We start from the raw sequence: 21198 nt of genomic DNA, 5'->3' as shown, positions 1-21198 counted from the left end.
CACAGCTGTAATCCCAGGAAGCTGAGGAAGCTGAGACAGGAGGATCCCCAGTTGGAGGACAGCCTGGGTAACTTAGTGAGACCCTGCCTCAAAATAAAAAATAAAAATGGCTATTTGTATAGCTCAGTGGTAGAGCACTCCTGAGCTCAATCCCCAGTATGGAAAAAAAAAAAAAAAAAATAGAAAGATTACATTTCAGAACAATGACCTGATCCACACTTTTAATAAAAAAATAAAATTTCTATTTAAAAAATTATTGCACCAGTTGTGTACATTGTGTCAAAATGCTTTCTACTGTCATGTGTAACTAATTATAACAAAATTAAAAACATATGTTGCAAATATTTATCAAGTCCCTACAAAATGCCAAGCACTATACTAGACAGTGGGGACAAAACAGTTTTAAGACAGACACAGCTGGACATTCTCATAAATACCACCTATCATAAAATGCTTTAATCATCTCCAAAAACAACTCTCTACGTAAGTATACAAAAACATCAAAATCAATAAAGCAACAAAACAGGGCAGGATCACAACTGGGCACATAAAAATTATTTACAAGTACCCAATTAAGGCACCTTTATAAACCTTATTGTTTTTTCTACCAACTGTCTTCTTAAAATGCCAAATACCTAGAATGTTCTAGAATACCATGAGCTTTCATCCATAGAACTAATTTTCACTGAGCAGCTAAAAGATGTCAGGCACTAGATCTAAGGATGAGTGCTACGTACTTCCTAGCTTTTGTGTTCGAGAAGTTCATCATCTAGTGAAGATCCATTCTTTAATGGGAGATGAAAAACAGCTTAATTCACAGCAGGCTTCAAATCACCTATATCAGATGGCTGAGCAAATGAATGAAGACAAGAGAACTGAAGCTAAGACCTGATTCCAGGACAGTCTCTGGAGCCAGACATGCCTGAATTCAAGTCCTGACTCTGTACCTTACCAACTTGACCAGTTTGTTCAGACCTTGCTGAGACTCACTGCCTCACCTATGAAATAAAAGCTAACAGGAGTATCTAGCTCAAAAATCTATTCAGAGAACTCAAATTTAGCAGCTTTGCTCAGTAAGTGGCCTACAGTATGTGTGATAAATGTTAGCTATTAGTAATAAAGTACAAGTCAAAAACTAAGGCCATGATCATAAGGGACTTTGCTCTTGGTACCCAGCTCCTCTTTCCCTTTAATCCCAAAGTTGTGAACAAATACAAGGCCACCCTCCCCAATAACTGGTTATAGGGCGGGGGAACTTGTGACAACCAGTCCAAGTTTCTTCCAGAGGTAAACGTTTAAAGATACTTTAGTTTTTTCTATAAAGCTAGGAGGGGTAAAATATGTTTCTCACATAATCTTAAATTTAACCTTTTCTCCCTAGGAACTGATGCACTTGCTCAGAATAAAGCAATTGTTACTGTGTCATTTACCTTTAACAGAACACTCTCAGTAGTTATATCAGTGTTGATTACTGGATCAAAGTAAAACTACGTAGGCAAAAGCCTTACTTCATGCCACATTCATCAAACATCCTAGACTCCAAACAAGACAACAGAAGTGTTCCCCACTTGCATATATAAATGGAAATATCTGAAAGATGTCCAAACTTATATTTATGCCACTTTAAGAAATATGATTTGCTTGATAGCGCATAACCCTCTATTCAGCAAAATTCCTTTTAGAAATTACTTTTTCTTTAAAAATTACATTTTCAAAAATATATAAATTTCATTATGGCAATTGTGTAGGACGTGGGGAAATTCTAAACTCAAACCTCACTTTCTGTGTTCTCATGATGCAGTGATATAGTATTGCTTCATGGATTAAAGTGCCAGGGAAGGCTCTACAGTGACTGCAGACTGCCAGGGCCGCCTGAGCATCCCAAGTTCTATTCAAGGGTTTTTAGAAAGCACAGCTGGACCCCCTCTAAACTTATAATAAGAACTTCAGCAGCTAGAAAGTTGGTTTTAAGAAAGAAATTACAGGATTAGAGGCAGAATCTACAGCCAGATCACCCTGAAGGAGCCCCATCTGCTCTAATCCAGGAAGCTAAGCAAGGTGGGGCTAGGTTAGAGCTTGGATAGAGCATGGAGACGCAGGAAGACTTCCCCCAAGGTCTAGTTCATCTGAATAGCCCACCCGAGAAAGCTTCCACCTTTTCTCTTCCATTCTTTGAATCTTGCCTCTTTATCCTCGCCTCTCAAAAACAGTTTTACCACACTAGACCTTAACCTAAAGACAAAGATGTGTTATGTGATATGCAGCAAATATAGCATTTATAGTTACATACAGATTACTCAGTCTATTCATAAAGACTAATTAGTCTCTTCAATTTTCAGGCTGCCTATCCTATAGAGAATTTCCCTTTTCTACCCCGTATTTTACTTACTATTTACTTACTTATTCTGGGATGGGATCTTATTTTACAATGTGGTATTTAGTAATTCATTTAATGAGGACACATTTAACAAAAACCTACTAAAGGCAGGATACTGTGTTAGAAACTTTGGGGACTAGGGATGTAACTCAGTGGGAAAACACTTACTTAGCATGCCTGAGGCCCTGGGTTTGATCCCCAGCACCACGAAAAGAAAAAAGAAAAAACAAATCTTTGAGGATTACAAAAATGAGTAAAAAGTTGGTCTGAATCTTTGTCACCTGCAGATTCAGCATTTGTAAACTGAACCCCAAGGATCCACAAACACCCTAAAAATTTGTGAACATGCAATGCTGATTTAATTTTGACAGTGTAATTCACTTAACAGTTCTATAAAATATTTTAGTTTTGTGTGACCCCAATGAGGATCAGATAAGTTGCAGATATATATAGTGACATTTGATGGGTGACATAAAGTGTCATAATGATGTTTTCAAAGACAAGGTTCTCCTGGCTCCCTTTAGAGTGACAAGAGATGGGTGATAAACAGTGTGTTATTAGGGGTGGTAGACACAGGGGCAGTTAAGACACCTGTCAGGCAGCTATGAGGAAGGTGCCATGAAAGAGACCCAGTCTGTTCTTTGTGCCTATCAGGACTCAAGCAAGCAGTGGTGGTGGCAGTGGTGGTTTTGGGAGTGAGGGATACTCATTCTGAAGATTTGGAGTCTCAATGGAAAAAGATAAGGCATGTTTGGAAGTCAGACGGTGCAAATCTGGGCTGGCTGGAGGGCAGAGAAGTCACAGGTGCTAGAAGGTTCAGAAGGACTTGCCCACCAGATTCTGACTGGGGAGACCAGCAAGGAAGGCAATGGTCAGAGTGCATGGGAGTGATGGACTGGGAGAAGTGACTAAAGAAAGGAATTTCAAATTCAAGAACTTGCAGGTAAGAAGGGCTTCAAGAGCTGGGGAATAAAATGGATCAAATTATACTGTTTTATTGTGTGCATGTATGAATATATTATAACCAATCCCACCGTTCTGTATAATTATAATGTGCCCATTAAAAAAAGAAAATAGAAGAAAAAAGGGCTCCAGGAGATGAAGAAGAAATTAATCAGTTAACAAAGAGTTGTCATAACAGAATGAATAGGTAGTGATTGGCAGAGAAGATAAAATAGGAAATTTATCTTTTATCCACAATTGTGATCTATGGTGCGATCAGGGAGATAAGGGAAGATAACATAAGGTAAAAAATTGGTCCACACTAGAACCAGTTTATACACAATAGCTTTACAATTGAGGTCATAATGATATGGCCAAGAGCTGCTCAACTCTGAAATACTGGCAGAATATTATATTAGGAGGATTTTTTTTTTTTTTTTTTTTTTTTTGTACTAGGGATGGAACCCAGTAGAGGCACTTTACCACTGAACTATATCCCCAGCCCTTTTTGAGACAGGGTCTTGCAAATTTGCTTAGGACCTTGTTAAGCTGCTGCAGCTGACCCAGAACCTGCAATCCTCCTGCCTGAGCCTCCCAAGTCACTGGGATTATAGCTGTGTGTGCCACCGTGCCCACTCTGAGGATGATCTTTTATAAACATTCCTACATTTCTATTAGCATCTATTAGAGAAAATGAGAACAACTTCTGAAGTTGAGACACTCAGTTTACATGGAGACACCTGTCCCCTTCTCCTGTTTTTAGACCCTCTGCCTCCTCTTCCTTACCTTAAGAATTTCACCAATGTCTTCTTGTCAGTTCTGGTTCAGGAGCTCATTTTCCCCATGGCTCCAGAGGCTGGTGACACATATGCTTCCGTGCTTTCTGGTTAAAAGAGAGTAAGCCCTGAACATATTTCTTTTTACCTGCTGAGCTACTCAACTGATTAAACAATCCCCGTTGTGTTCCACTAACTTTTAAAAAAGTTAGAACTGCTCATTTTTCTGCAAGGCTGGAAAGAAAGAATGCTGAGAAGCCATTCATATAAATAAGGATCTTTCCTGTACAAAGCAGAAAAACCAAAGCTAACAAATGTTTCAAAATCTAAAGGAAGAGTGGACTCTCAGAGATGGTTGTAAGGATTGAGAGTCATGAGTGCATTATTGGATGGAAGGAAGGATGGAAGGGAGGTGACAGGGTGGCTCTTTTCCTTGATAAAATTCAATAAAAAAGAAGAGCAAGGTATAATCAGCAATGCTGACCATGCATCACCTCTACCACAAAAGCACTTAAGTGAAGGGGATCCCGAAAGAGCTGGAATCTCTCTTGTCTGACTCACAAAGCTGACCAGGACCTAGAGGTTACTTAACGTTGAAATTGCTTTGGTTGAAGACACAACTATCTGAGAACTGAGATTGTGAGCAGCAAGATGATTTTCTCCTTTAGTCTCATCTCAGAAAGAGATGGAAACATATTGAGTTACTCATTAAGATGAAAAGATCTAAAGAAATTACAATAGCTAAAAGCTTGGACTTTGACCTAACAGAGTCCTGAATTTGTGTACTAATTTTGAGTTTCAAGTAACTGTAGCATCTTAAGCAAATTATTTAACCTCCTTGAGCCTCAGTTTCCTCATCTGTAAGATGAAAATCATAGTAAACACATTCAGTGTTACCAGAAGGATTAAATGAGGTAATGCATGTAAAGATGTCACCAAAGTATCTGGCACTCCAATAAATGCAGGTGGGTTATCTATTAATTATGGTTATTAGGATTAGGGGAAATGTAGTCCCCAAAAAAAGAAAAACAACAACCCTCATGAAATAAAAGGGAGATCTGAAAGGTGATATTAAGAACTAAATTTATTTACTATCTTCTGGAAAAAAAAATGAATACCATTAAGGTGAGGAAGAAAAATGGGTGAGAATTTATATCCCCAACCCTTTTTGAGACAGGGTCTTGCTAATTCACTGCAAGAGAAAAGGTATTTAGACAAGTCTACACTTATCAAATTAAGATGGGGCAGGGGGAAGAAGACTTCTCTAAACAATTATGCGCTGCTTTAAAGTATTCTTCACACCAGCCAACAAACATCACTTTGTGTTTCTTTTCTAAACATAAAAACAAAACTCTCCTGACATTCTCGGTCCTGAGCTTATAATGTGCTCAGTAATTTTCCACTTCAGTATTGTGCTCACAGATTTTAAAATGTACTTCAGTTCTTAACAAAAATATTTATGTTCTGCAGCATTGCTTCGGCATAACTGGATGCCAGTGAACAGATGAGAAAGGTATCCAAGAGGAAATGTGAGATAATAGTGTGCAAAGTGTTCCAGAGCAGAAGGTCAAAATATGGAACATACTTTATTACTGTAACAGGATAGCACTGGAAGCAGCAATGGTTGGACCCCACCCAGCCCAGACCCAAAGGCAGGGAATTCTAGTGTCCTCCCCACACAACATTGACCACATGCACCACCAAACACAGCCACCCCTGGGAGGAAATAGGTTACTATTACCTACCTGCTCCCAACACTTCAAATAGATTTGCAGCTCAGTGGCTGCCCTTTTCTTTTTTTTCTTTTTTCCCCCCCAAGATAAAAGCAGAGCTGGTTGGATGACATCTATGTGTTCTTTATGCCTCCCCTTCAAATTCTAGATGCTCAAAGGTAATCAGGAAACATTATTTGAAAATTTTAACCTCAGTGCCAGATGGAGAGAGATTTGGAAAGTCTTAAAAAAACAATTTATCTACAAAAGGTGAATTTTCATCATTGTGTTTCAGTTTAATCTATAACTTGATTTTGAGTATTCAGAATTGTTTTGGTAAACAAAAATCCTATAAAAATACATTGGTTTCTGTAATTAAACTACAGGGGAAAGGTAATAGACTTCAGTCATTCAATCAACCTAGCTCAGTCTTTGTAAGAAAATCACTGAAGTGCGCATATATATATATATATATATATATATATATATATATATATATACACACACACACACACATACATACATACATACATACATATATATATATACACATTATAAATTTGAAGGTAGGGAATTTTTTTTTTGCTAAATAAGATCCAAAACTAGGGGCTGGAGGTGTAGCTCAATGGTATAGGGCTTGCTTACTGTGTACAGGTCCCTGGGTTCCATCCCCAGCACTGCCCCGCCCCATCCCAAAAAGTTCCAAAATTAAGAAACTATAACAGATTTTATTGAATAATTTTAAACTCCTATGTGGCTAATGACAACATAAAGCAGGTTAGAAAACAACCACCTGGGACCAAAAAACAACGGCAATGATTATCCATAACTAGTAGAGTTCTGAGTCATTTTTATTATTGCTTTCTGAAAGTTCCTGTATTTCTTATAATTTCTCTAATGATCAGTATTACTTTTATATTCAGAAAAATAAGAATTATGCTTACAATGTTATCATGGAGTGTTTGAGGAGGCTCTAAGACACACAAGGATAGTATTTATTGAATGTTATTGTTTCTGTCACAAGAACTAGATAAAAATCATATGGTAAGGTCAAGGGTTAAACCCCTCTTTGCTCTTCCATTCTAAAAATCACAGTTTTCCAAATGTAGTACACAAACGTGACACAGATTGATTTTAAGAAAAGCATATTATGCAGTACAGGCTCTAACTGCTGTCCCAGGTCAAGAGAGCTACAATAATTATAGAAAATTACATGGAAGAAGGCAAGACTAAGCTGGGCCTAAAATGAATTCACAAGGGCATAAATAAGAAAGAGAGGACATGAAACCAAAAGTTCCTCAAGTTACTGTATTATTCCTATTTTCTCAATCTGATAGCTCTCAGGGTTTGAAAATTTCCACTTGCTTCCAAAGGAATCTCAAATATGATTACCCAATAATGAAGTATATATGGAAACATCTAAATACATACATACATATTTACATATTATAGACCTAAATATGTATATTTTAAAATTCCTAAATTCTTATTTCCAAGAAAAAGCCTTGAAAGGCAATTGTCTACAACACACCACAACATGTTGGTGGTGGATAATTTCTCCATCAAGCAATTTGGTAATTTCAATTAAAACTATGAATGTTTATATCTTTTGACCCAGCCAGTCCGCTAACAGGAATTTATTCTAAGATTCAAACACAAGTGGGAAAACTCTTTGTAACTGCAAAATCTGGAAATAATCTAAAAATTCCACCCTGGATAATGTATGTTTTTAACAGAAAAGTGAATGAGGAGACCCTATCTATACTGAAATGCAAGGCTTTCTTAGCAACTGACCTCTAGGAGGGGAACCTGGAGTTTACAAAATAGAACTGGAACGAAGACTTTTTACAGTACAATCCTTGGAATGTCAAAAATCTTGCATCATGTTTGCCATTACCCCATGCAAACAAAAATAAACAAAATTTAAATTTAACATATTTGATCTCCCCTCCAAAAAAAAACCTTCACAGCCAACACTTTGCATAGAAAAATCATCTATTCATGTGAATTCAGAAATCTGCCAAACTTCACATAATTTTTTAAAAATAGTTAAGCTTTTAAATTCTCTATAAAGTTGTCCTATGATTGCTAATCTAAATATACATTTTTTAAAAAAATTGCTATGAGACAGCCCCTAAAAAGAAAATAATACTCAGTTTTGTTTTATGTCTCAAATACAGAAACACTGTTCACATTACAGGAAACTCAACTTCAAAAGCCATTACATTTCCGACAGGAACTCCTGCCCCTGGCCACACTTCAGTACCAGCCACATGAGGAGGGGAAAGGGCAAACACTTCTACCTGCCAGCATTTCATGCTGCTCTTTGTGTGTGACATTTCCCCACTCTAGGCAATGAATCACAATTCCAATTTATTTGTTTTGAATTTGATCCTAATGCATGTGTGAGGAAGTCCCCAAGAATGAAAGTTCCCTACAGAATATTTACCCAAATAAGAAACACATCCTCACTTACCTGTGCCCATATTGTTGATACATCTGTGGCAATTAGCAAGAACACTGGAAAAATACTCTCAGAAGCCTGGAACAAGATGGACTCAGGTGGAGCAGGTGGAGAGGAAGGTAGAGGGGCTGGGGATATAGCTCAGTTGGTAGAGTACTTGCCTCAAATGCCCAGGCTCCTGGGTCCAATCCTCAGCACCACAAAAAAAAAAAAAAAGAGAAAGGTAGAGGGGGAAGAGATCTGCCCCTTTTCCTCCTCGGTAATGCTGCTGTCTCCTCTCCAACACTCCTGATTCAATTCAAACTTCTTTAAAGCCCCCAGCTTTTCCAGGACATGGGCTCAACTCTATTCGAGATGCTTCTCAAAACCGGTACCATCCTTTCAGCAGCAAAGAAGAAAAGTCTCTGACAACCTCCTCCTTCAATTCAGTAAAGGACAAGCCTTTCACAAGTTCCTAATACAAGAGGCTTGGGACAACTGGTTTACTAAGTGAAGTGCTAAAATCTCTGGGAAGAAGTACAACATTCTAAGATTTCAGAACCACTGAGGGACAGACAGAAGAAATCCATTCACCACCGGGCTTTCCAGATGTTCATGGATACAAGGAACGTCAACCATCCCAGAAGCAGACAAGGGTATAATTTGTTACAGCCTATCTAAGTCCTCATAAAAAAGTTTGAAAAGAATTTGAAGCTGACAGATGACTGTCCCAGAACAGCAACATCTGTGAGGCGTGTGGGGCCTCAGGTTCCTCATCATTAATAGGAAGAGAAGGCAGATTAATTTTGAATGATGGCTGTGAGCACTAGAGGAAAGATTACAAAACATCTAGCACTTGGTAATTATTCATTCCTGTTGGAAACTATGAAAAATACTAACAGTAAAAAGATTCACCATGCCCAATAGGAGCTTGAGAAAACTAAATACAGTAAAAATTCCAAATTGGTAGGTTGTGCAGTTTTAAGTAAATACCAAAATTTTAAGGAATAAAGCAATAATGACATTCATGGGATGGAACTGGTTCAAAAAGTCCAGTCTGTCTTGTCACATTTCAATAATATCACATTGTGACAGTTATTAAGCCATAACAGTGCTACTGAAACTCAGAAAACATCGTCAATGAAAAAATAATAAGAATTCTATAAACAAGTAGGCTATAAACTCCTTAAGAGGTGACCCCATGCCTGTGTTATCTCTGTTGAATATCGACCTCACACCATGCCTGGAACCTATCAGGAGCTCAGTAAATATTTGTCAAGGAAATGAATTGGGATCACCAGGTATAATATAGACAAAAATTAACTTGAATCATTTTTCATGCCACATACACAATTAATCCCAAGATATTTTTAAACCATTTTATAAAGTATGGCTGACACACAAAAAGCTGTACATGTTTGATGTACAGAACTGGATTTCAGAATGCTTTGATGACATTTTTTTTTAACCATAGGTGGTTGCTAAATTGCTTCTTCTACAGAGGATAGGAATTAAGACCTCCTATTCCACCATCTTGCTGAAATTTAATTTGGGGGTAGGAGGGCACTAGGAATTGAACTCAGGGAAACTCAACTACTAAGCCACATCCCCAGCCCTATTTTGTATTTTATTTAGAGACAGGGTCTGAGTTGCTCAGCCCTCAGCATTGCTGAGAGTGGCTTTGAATTTGTGATCCTCCTGTCTCAACCTCCCAAACTGCTGAGATTACAGACGTGTACCACCATGCCCAGCCATCTTGCTGATCTTGATTACCTGTTTTTAAAGAGTTTTACTGTGGAAGTTAAGAGCCCAAGATGTGGGAACATGGAGACCTGTGTTCAATCCAGTTCTGTTCTTTACTAGCTAGGCAAATGACATGGATTTTTAAACCTGTTTTCCCATGTCCAAAACAAGTCTCATCCTACCGAACAGCTCAGAGTGGCAAAGAGTAAACAAGGAAAAAAAATGTAAATAGTGCATAACACTAGTAAGTCCAGAAAAATAATATTAACTAAGTATTTTTATCATGTAAAAATTAAGGGGAAGTGGAGACTGGGGCTGTGGCTCAATAGTACAGCACTTGCCTAGCATGCGTGAGGCACTCGGTTTGATCCCCAGCACCACATAAAAAAAAAAAATACATAATCAAAATAAAGGTATTATGTCCATCTATAACTACAAATATTTACAAAAAAATTAAGGGAAATGATAGGCATTTTAATTTAAGCTGGGGAGGAAATGTTGAAAAAGAAGTTATCAAAACCTTTATTTTGATATGTGAAAGTGTTCCATAATAAAATATAGCACATAACATTTTTTGAATCACAGAAAAAAATACATATATATAAAAAATGAAAGTGTTATCATTCTTACATCAATATTTGCATAGGCTATAACCGGATTTCCCTCAATTTTTAAAGGTAATTAGAAAAATTAGACTAAAAGTTGTTCATACTTGTAATTTTTAAAAACCTTTTAGTATCAATTATCAAAAATATGGCCGGGTGCGGTGCACTTGTAATCCCAGCAGCTTGGGAGGCTGAGACAGGAGGATCACGAGTTCAAAGCCAGCCTCAGCAAATGCAAGGCACTAAGCAACTCAGTGAGATCCTGTCTCCAAAAAAAAAAAAAAATACAAAATAAGGCTGGGGATGTGGCTTAGTGGGCTAGTGCCCCTGAATTCAATCCCTGGTACCAAAAAAAAATATGTGTGTGTGTGTGTGTATATATCTCCAGCCAAAACCTAATAAGTAGACAAGCACCTTAAAAGAAAATTCCAATGAAAGGACAAAATCCAATTAATGAGGAGGTTTAAATTTCTAATTCAAATAGTGAAAAGTATATTTAATGTATTTGGAGAAACAACACTAAAAGTAAATCTAAATAAAATTTTGTTTAAAATAAACACTAACATTAATGGTATAATGGAAAGCACTAGTGTTTACTAAAACAGATAATATTCTAAGTATTTTATTTGAACTCACTAAATCTTCAAAAATATCATCTAATGACATACAAGAGGCAATCTGACCTGATCATATATTGAATGTCAGGGGTTGACATAAGGAAAGAAGCTGATTTCTTTTTCTTAGATATGTGTTAGTCAGCTTTCCACAGCTGTGATAAAATACCTGAGAAATAATTTATGAGGAGGAAAGATTTACTTTGGCTCATGACTCCGTCAGTTTTGGTCCGTGGTTGGTTCACTCTGTTGTTTTAGGGCCTGTGGTGAAGCAGAACACCATTGTCAGGAAGGCCTGGTAAAGCAAAGCAGCTTGCCTCATGGAGGTGGGAAGCAAAGAGAGGGTCCTAATGTCCCTCAGAGACACACTCTCAATGACCTAACTTCCTCCCAACAGGCCCACCTTCTAAAGGGTCTACCACTTCCCAGTAGTGCCACAGGCTGGGGACCCAGGCTTCAGTGCGTGGCCTGAGGCAGACATTTAAGATCCAAACCATAACAACATGGCATTTGAGGCCAGTCTCAGTAATCAGAAGGACTGGATCTTACTTAAACACACGAAGAGGCCATAACTTAACATCAGCTGCCTCTCTTTGATTCTTATCTATAATATATAGACTTATATTTGCAAGACACTTTAAACACAAAATTGAAGAAACAGAAAAATCAAATCCTGCTTTCAGTTTTCACTTCGAATCTCGGGAATTATTACATTTCAGCCAACTCTCCCAAGGTCCACTCTTTCCTCTCTCACAGCAAAGGGCAGCACTTTCATAGGTGGGCTTGCGATCCTACTGTGTATTGGTCTGTGAACGGTTGCTCAGTGCAACTCAGGAAATTCATATGACATATGGAAGCACAGACTGACATCAGCAATACTGTGAGTTGCTAACCTGCGGATAAAATGTTTCAATCTTTTCAGAAGCAACCATCCCTGACCTCACCTCTTTCAGAAACACTTGCCTTATGTCTTTTCTGTTTATGTTAGATCAAAGGTGAGCCTCTGAGTGTCCCCAGTAATGACAAGCCTCCAGTCAATGAGAGTTCCCGGGATGCTAACCATATTGTACACAGAGCTTTCTTGTGATGGGTAAGGGAGAGAAATGGCCAAGAAACCCAGAGACCTTCCTCAAATGTACCTTTCCTGCAAAAACCAGGAAATGGCTGTTAAGATGCTGCCAAGGAGGCCACCACTTCCAATAGTGTTGGGAGGTAGAAAACTTAGCATGAAAGAAGCCTTTCAACTCAACATTCTAGAACACGGAGCAACTGCCACTGCACCCCCTTCAGCCCTGCCTCTGCAAAGAAAGACCTTACACAGTCAGAATTACATCAGGAAGGTGCCCCACAGTGCACTGCCACTTAGGCAGACAAGAAACCTTTTTGGCATAGTTGCATCTGAGCAACTGGCCCAGTCCCTGACAATGGGCGGCTCCCTAACCACACCATTCCTGAAAGGATTCTGCATTGGGTGCTTCGGTGCATATTCTCTCCTCATCTCACATCAAAGTCTGAAGTCTGTGCTCTTTCTGCTACACCAAAACTGCCTCCTGCCCTCAGGCACCCTCCCACAGCTGTACTGGATGCAACCATACAAGTGGCAGGTACCAGGACTTGGGACTAGAATGTCCCAAGTGATGTCCCAGCCCCATTTCTGAATGTCTAGAGTAACACATCCCACAGGATGAAAGTGCACCAAGACACCTCCACTAAGCTGCACATTCCCTGCTCTGCCCTGGAGAGAATATGGTGATTGAGGCACAGCGCCAGCCTCGGGTAGGCTCAACTATGGTAAAGACCAACCCCAGGATGAAGAGCTGGGACTCTGCGGAACCTCCCAGAGGATGCAAGATATCAATTGGATCTAAAGCACAAGTAGGATTGGCATGGATTAGAAAAAAAAAAGTAGCAACCTTAGATGAAGAGAAGGAATCACTGTGTAAGGAGGGTGCAGGAGGAGGACTTGAGGTTGACCTAGGCCCCCAGTTGCTTTAATTCAATTGAACTTGACACTCTCACCATGGTAGGAACAGGTATGGGGAGAAAGCAAGTGGATTCTGTTTGTAACATTCTGAGTTTAATATATTTGCAGTTAATCACATGGAAAGATCCCCTCAGGCAGTTGGAATCTGGGGGGCGGGGGTGTCCTTGAAGAGAGAAGTTTGAATTGCAGAACAGCTCAATTTGGTAGATGTGGGTGTGGCTGTGAATACCCCTGAGAACAGAGACAGGAAGACAGGATCAGATGCTAGATGACACCCACATTCACTGGGTGACCAGCAGAAGAGTCTTCAGAGGACACAAAATGGGAACATCCAGAGAAGCAGGAGGACCAACAGGGGGCTCAGGAGGCAAGACATCAAGAAGCAGGATGTGGTCAATGTAAAATTCCAAAGGAAGGTCAGAAGAGAAACACGCCCCTCGGCTGTTAGGTGACTGGTCCCTTGGCAAGACAGTGATGGGGCTGCCAGCCACGAGGCTGAGAGCGGAGCAATGGGTGGGAGAGGCAACCAGCTCTGTTGAGAAAGAGTTATAAAGAACCCAGTCCTTTACTTATTATTTACGTATCTATTTATTTAGGGCAGTGCTGAGGATTGAACACAGGGTTACTCTACCACTGAGCTACACTCCCAGTCCTTTTTCTATTTTTATTTTTGAGACAGGGTTTCGCCAAGTTGCCTAGGCTGGCCTCAAACTTGTGATCCTCCTGCCTCAGCCTCCAGAGTTGCCTAGAGTATTAAAGGTGTATGCCATCATATCCAACTAGAAACCAGGCCTTTAAAAGAATATTTTTATTTTAAAACAAGAGTTTGTAATAAACAAGAAATATTCCGACCTGGCCTGAGCAGTCAGTTTGGAACAGATTTACAATGAATTCTCAGAGGTAAATCTAAGCCCAAAGATAGAGCAGAGAAATACAGGCCATGTGAGCCTCGTATCCTCGGCTTAGGCAGCAGACAGTGGCCAGGAAGAAGGAAAACTAAAGAGAATTCCTTAGATAAATTACTCAAAGGAAAGGAAACGAGGGCCCTGATAAGAAGTGTGGAATACTTAATACCACACTGATCATACTCTTCTCAGAACTGACAAGAACCAATACCCCAGCAGCTCAGGAGGCTGAAGCAGGAGGATGGCATGTTCAAAGACAGCCTCAGCAACTTAGCAAGTCCTCAAGCAACTTGGCAAGACCCTGTCTCAAAATAAAAAGGGATGGGGATATGGCTCAGTGGTTAAGCACTCTTGGGTTCGTTCAATCCCTGGTACCAAAAAAAAAAAAAAAAAAAATTCCAGCTCAAGTTTTTTGTGTTTTTTTTTTTTAAATACAAAGACTGTTTCTAATGTTTACGGAATGTTTTTTAAGTAGGCAAGAGAACCAAAAGCTTTAGTTGGATGCCATAAATGGCTAACCCAAAACTGCATCTTCCTACTTGTGGCAGCCTGCCAGGTGACGGATACTCATTAGCCAGGGGTCGGGTGGCTCTCCCAGGAGTCTACCATCAAATCACAGACACTGCACCCAGCTCAAAGCAATCCCTCAGATTTTTCTTTGCTCTCTTTATTTTTATTCTTTTCCCAATCCACCTGACAAGTTCCTATAAACAAGAATGTCTCTCTGTCATGTGCAGCACAGCCAACGAAAAGAATGTATCTGTTTACAAAGTCACTTTTTTTTTTTTTTTAATTCTGTACTGAGGAAAGGACCATTTTATATTGGCCTCTCACTGCACGGCTGTGGGCTGTGTTCAAATTAAATGAAAATTTGGTAGCAACCCTTCTACTGGGCTCTAAAAGATGGCAAACTATTTGTGGATACCACCTGCTTTCTTTGCAAGGAATGAGTCATAAAGCTTCTATGCTATGTGAATTTTATTTGCAAAAAAAAAAAAAAACAAAGTCCCACATATTTAAAAGAATAAACTGTGAAAGGTAAATAGTCTTAGTCAAAGGCAAGTAAGGGTTAATATTATTCCCTCTGAGCAGTAGGTTGCATCAGAGATTAGGTGTATGTGTGGCATGTTGCAGGGGTTAACCATTAACCAACCCATGAACAATACCGGACAACCCTTCCGAGCCCTCCACTCTACAAGCCAGTAGGGCAGGAATGCCACCTGCTTCTGGGGCCTCAGGTCTGGCTAATTCTGCTTCAGTGCTCTATCAGTCAAGGACATCTAGGGGTCCAGACCTCAACTTACTACCTTTTTCAATTCAGTTTTAATCAGTAGATGTTCACCCTAGTTTATAAAATCCTTAAGAAATGTGCATAACACCTTTTAACTGTGAAACTGATAACTCTGTTATCACAGAGTTTAAATTTACCCTTCACGAGGATTTATTTATTTGTTTATTCTTTTCTTTCTCTCCCTCCTGCTGTGCTAGAACTCAAGGCCTCACACATGCTAGGCAAGTGCTCTATCACTGAGCTTCTATTATTCTTACCAGACTGATTTGAACAATTTTATTTTGTTCTAGTCAGTACCAACTAATGATACAGTTAGAGATATATAAATATAAAAGAAAGATCATTTACTTACTTCTTCTATATGGCCACGTTAGTTTATCAATCCTAAGTACACTGAACTCTGCCACTCTCGATTGGTACAGCTTTCTAATAATCACAATCTCTTCAACTTCTTCCTTTCTGTTGATGTCATCTCAAAAAGTTTAATCCATTCCCTTGGGAAAGTGACCTCAGATATAAAGGAACCTTCCCATGCTGGAAAAATGGCTAGAGATCCTCTTAATAGCTGGCACAGGAGTGCACATCTATAATCCCAGTAATTCAAGGAGGCTGATGACCACAAGTTCAAGACCAGCCTCAGCAACTTAGTGAGACCCTGTTTCAAAATAAAAAATAAAAAAGGGCTGGGGATGTAGTTCAGTGGTAAAGTGCCCCTGGGTTCAACCCCCAGTACCAAAGGAAAAAAAAGAGAAAGAGAGAGAGAGATAGGAAGGGAGGGAGGGAAAAGGCGGGGGAAGGGAGAGAAAGAGAGAAGCAGTATGGATGGATCTAAACTGTGGCCAGCACACAGTAAGTCCTCTGTGAATAAATGGTCTGTGCTCCAAGCAGTTAGAGCTAGAGGCCAGGGTTCCCAGTGTTTGTTTCTGATTCTTTACTGAACCAAGGTGGTTGGATAAGCTCTTACATCTCTGAGCAAGAATGCAATTGCCTTGAGAAGCTTCCCCCAAATATGTGCAGGTAATCTTAAAAACTACATTGAAAAGCTCTTGGAAACTCAGAGACTTAGAGCTAGTCGATTATAAAATATAAAACAAAACGATGAATAGTAAATTGCATGTAAAAAAGATGCTTGGCAACACCAGCCATCAGGGAGACAGAAATCAAAGTCATTATGAGATACCACCTCACACAATGGTTTTTTTTTTTTTTTAAAGAGAGAGAGAGAGAGAGAATTTTTTTAATATTTATTTTTTAGTTTTCGGCGGACACAACATCTTTGTATGTGGTGCTAAGGATCGAACCCAGGCTGCACGCATGCCAGGCGAGCGCGCTACAGCTTGAGCCACATCCCCAGCCCCACACAATGGTTTTTGCAGTGTCAAAAATCACAGAACAGCTTGGCATGGTGGCACACGCCTATAATCCCAGCAGCTCAGGAGGTTGAAGCAGGAGGATCAAGAGTTCAAAGCCAGCCTCATCAACTTAGTGAGACCCTAAGCAACTCATTGAGACCCTGTCTCTAAATAAAATACAAAAAAGGGCTGGGGATGTGGCTCAATGGTTAAGAGCCCCTGGGTTCAATCCCCAGTACCAAAAAAAGAAAAAATATCATAGAACAAGTGTTGGCTAAGATGCATGAGCGACTGGAACTCTCCTGAATGGTTGGTAAAAATGCAAAGTAGTACAGCTGCTATAGAAAATGGTGTGTAGTTCCTTGGAAATTTTAAAGTAGAATTATTTTAGGATCCAGGGATTCTGCATCTGGGTATACATCCAAAAGAACTAAAAACAAGGTCTGGAAGAGGTATTTATACAGCCACATTGAATAGACAGACAAACCACATGTACATAATGGAACATTATTCAGCCTTAAAAAGGAAGGAAATCCTTTCACATGCTACAACATGACTGGCCCTTTAGAACATTAGGCTTAGTAAGATAGGGATTAGCATTTTCCTAGATTCTGTATTTGTCCATTTGATATCCATTCATCACAGAGTCAATCATACTGACTGTATCTTCTGACTGTGTAGATTCTTGATGCTCTGACATTTGTGGCTTTGCTGACTGGGGAGAGATGCCCTCCTCCCAGTCAGTTCGAAGAGCACAGGGCTCATGTCCCTCATCTTTTACTTGCAAACAAACCAAGTCAGTCCCTGTAGGGGACTGATCTCCTTATCAAACCAAGCCAGTGCCCTTCCTGTCCTAAATCAACCAGGACAGGACAGCCCCCCAAGCCCATCAGAATTACTCAAACTTGCCAATTCTTGACTTTACCCTGTCCTGTCTTTCCTGCTAAAAAAGGGAATAAAGGTTTTGACCTAGCTTTCCCTTCCCTGCTTCTACCTCCTGACCCACCTTGCTCCTCCAGCCAAGGTCTGGCCTGCCCCCTCCTCTTGGGAAAAGAAAGTAATAAAAATCCTTTAATGGTATTAGCTTCTCCATACCATCACCCAGTCAGCACCATGCATTAACATCCCTTGGGTACACCAGGTACAATAAGCCAGACATGCAAAGACAAATACTGCATGATTCCACCTACACGAAGTATCTAAATAGTCAAGATTCACAGAAAGTAGAATGGGAAGTGAAGAGGGGCTGAAGGCAGGACAGAACAGAGACATGTTCAATCGATTACAGAATTTCAGTTTTGCAAGATGACAGTATTCTGGAGATCTGCTGCACAACAATGTTAATACATGCAACCCGCCTCAACTATACCCTTAAAAATGGTGAAGATGGGAAAATCCACGTTATGTGTTTCTTACTGTAATTTTTTTTAAATAAAAACAAAAACATCTCCACTAGCAATCCTGATCTAAACACCAACTTGAACTAAAGGAATTTAACCTTTAATATATGTGACCTACACACTTAAGTCTGGTCAGGAATAAGAGGTGGCAAAAAAAATCTAAAGGTAGTTGGGGAAAGTAAGAGAGCAGAAGTTAAAAAATGGTCACCTGACAGTATAATACAGCCCACAAATATGCATTCATTCATCCAATTAACTTAAGGTCTCCTGTGCGCCAAGCACTGTTCTAGATGCTGTGCATGTTAACAGTAAAGACAACAAATTAAAAATCCTGCTGACTATCTGATGTTTTAAGACAGGCAAGATGGTGCACACCTATAATCCCAGCAATGTGGGAGGCTAAAGCAGGAGACTTGAAAAGTCTGAGGCCAATCTAGACAACCTGGTAAGACTCTGTCCCAAAATAAAAAATAAAAAGGACTGGGTGATATAGCTCAGTGGTAGAGCACCCCTGGGTTCAATCCTCAGTACTGGGGGGCAGGGGAGGAGTTTTTTAAAAAAACAATTTTATGCTTTATTTGGCCCAGTTTCACTTAAAAATTTGAATGTCTTGCCACCATTGAACCATCTTTTTTTTTTCCACATAATATTAACTTCCATTAGTTCTTAGAAAGAAGAATCTGACAGCACTGGACAGAATTTCAGTCTAGCAACAATTAACTGGGACGTAAGTAACAACCCATGGACAGAGCAAGCACTTTTCCTTTGGTCACAGACTCCTTGTGTGCTTTACTGCCAACTCTTCCACCTTACCCCACAGATATTTGAGTTTTAACCTACACAGTGTCTTGTGCATGGACTCCCAAGTCAAACTTCACAAAATTTGAATCCCACATCTGCCAGTACTAGATATTTGACTGGAGCTAAACACTCTGCCTCATTTTCCCCATCGATAAATTGGGATTGATAAAAGTGGTAGTTTTTTCATAGAGCTGTCATAAAAATTAACTGAGCTAATGTGCCCACAGTATTTAGCACAGTCCTTAGCAAAGAGTGTATCCTCATTAAATACCAATTTTATTATTTTTGTTACTATCATCATCATCATCATCAGGAATATTAAAATAGGGAGGGAATTCCAGGACTCATCTAATGTTGACAAATCCCCTCCATGGGGGTGGATCTCATGAAAATCCTAGGGAGATCAGTAGAGGAAAGGGACCAGGGTGAAAGGCAGGCAGGGAGGGAGGGGGGAAGTGCGGGAAAGTGATATGGATCAAAATATATTGTTATTATTGTTATATTTGTGTGCATGTATGAGAATGTAACAACAAATACTATCATTATGTATAACTATAATGCATAAATAAAAAATATGGGGTGAAAAAAGATCCCCTATTTGCATAATCTTCTCCTTCACCCAATTTTTCTTTTTTTTAAAAAAAAAATGATAATTTTGAGAGTTGCCTCAGCAATTCCAGGTGGTCTTTTACTATCTGGATGCTGCCAGACTTTAGATGCACAGTATGTATGTATGTATGTATGTATGTATATATATATATATATATATATATATATTTTTTTTTTTTATATACACACACACACACATACATACACACACACACACACACACACACACCATGGATCAAAATTGAAAGTCTGAGTTGTCCTCAAACAAGATAAAGCAATAAACCTTGTGCCTGAAATCCCTCAAGTTCTCTTCAGACGTATTATGAAGTGTCCATAATTTTAAGATATGCTGCATATATGGGCCCTGCTGGTCATAGCAACCACTCTAGGCCACCTCCCCCACCATCCCATAGATGGATCATTTGAGAGAAGATTTCTAAAAATTATTAATTGGGTTTAGAGTAGTCATCTGTGGACAGGAAAGTATAAACCAGTGGCTTTCCAAATGATAAGACACCCAGAGAATTGGTTAAAATGCAGATTCCAAGGTTATACCAATAGGTGGTCTGATTCTCTCAATCTGGGGTCCCTCAAGGGAAACTTAATTTTAATGTACTCCCAGGCAGGCAGGCAGGCAGGTAGGCAAGCCCCAGACTAGTCTGAGAATAAAGCCAATGAGTCCAACTCTTCCATCATCAGATCAAGCCTTCACCCCATGACTCTAGCTCAATCCACTTTGTACAAGGAGACCTACCAACCCAAGACTCCAAGAGACCTGCTGTGTGACCTCAGGACCCTCCTCTTTAAAAGGGAATAAGAATGTATCTAAATTGAGAGGAATTGAACAAGGCAGAGAATCTGGGAGTCCCAAAGCACAGCTTATGGACCAGAGTAGGCACTAGAGGCATTTAGAACAAGTCACATGCCCTCTTGACCCTGCCCAATCCCCCAGCAGCTCTCTCCTCCAGTCTACAACCAACAGGCCTCATCTCCCTTCACCATCCACAGCACAGGCTGAGAAGGACCAACAGCAAGAGAAGAAATGCTCCTCCTGCTATGTCCTCTAAATTAATAATGTGCCCCACAGTCTCTTCAATACCTTAGAATTAGTCTCCTATTTACAGTGACCTTTCAATAGAAAGTCCTCCATATGCAGAAGGGGGAGGGCTCATCTCAGGGATTAGAAGACAATGAAGAATTTATACATTAGCTAATGAGTTTTTAAAATCCGAGTTCAATGCATTGTTAATCCCATGAAAAAGATCTTTTTTTTTTTACTTCCTTCTCTAAGAAATTTCTTGCTGGGCTGGGATTGTAGCTCAGTGGTAGAGTACTGGGAAGTGATATTGATCAAAATATATTGTTATTATTGTTATATTTGTGTGTATATATGAGAATGTAACAACAAATACTATCATTATGTATAACTATGATGCACAAATAAAAAATATGGCGGAAAAAACGATCCCCTATCTGCATAATCTTCTCCCTCACCCAATTTTTCTTTCTTTAAAAAAGAAAATTCGATCCTCAGCACCACATAAAAATAAATATATAAAATATAGGTATTGTGTCCATCTGTAACTAAAAAAATAATATTTTTAAAAGAAATCTCTTGCTATTTCACACACCTCTGGAAAAGTT

The 21198-nt window shown here is 39.4% G+C and overlaps 1 protein-coding gene across 4 annotated transcripts in view; it reads right to left on the bottom strand.

Moving 5' to 3' along the window:
- Positions 1 to 21198, bottom strand: part of Ptpn14 (protein tyrosine phosphatase non-receptor type 14) — a 180198-nt gene that overhangs the window by 127774 nt on the left and 31226 nt on the right. Inside the window, exon 1 of one of the 4 annotated variants that reach the window (XM_071600086.1) lies at positions 4106 to 4185. The exons of the other annotated variants lie outside the window; for them this stretch is intronic. The gene's annotated coding sequence lies outside the window, so the exon portion shown is untranslated. Of the gene's footprint in view, positions 1 to 4105; positions 4186 to 21198 lie in introns of those variants that run through there. 4 annotated transcript variants of the gene reach the window in all.

This window comes from Marmota flaviventris, chromosome 12, assembly GCF_047511675.1.
Source record: "Marmota flaviventris isolate mMarFla1 chromosome 12, mMarFla1.hap1, whole genome shotgun sequence".
Lineage (NCBI taxonomy): Eukaryota > Metazoa > Chordata > Mammalia > Rodentia > Sciuridae > Marmota > Marmota flaviventris.
This window is presented reverse-complemented; position numbering and strand designations above follow the sequence as displayed.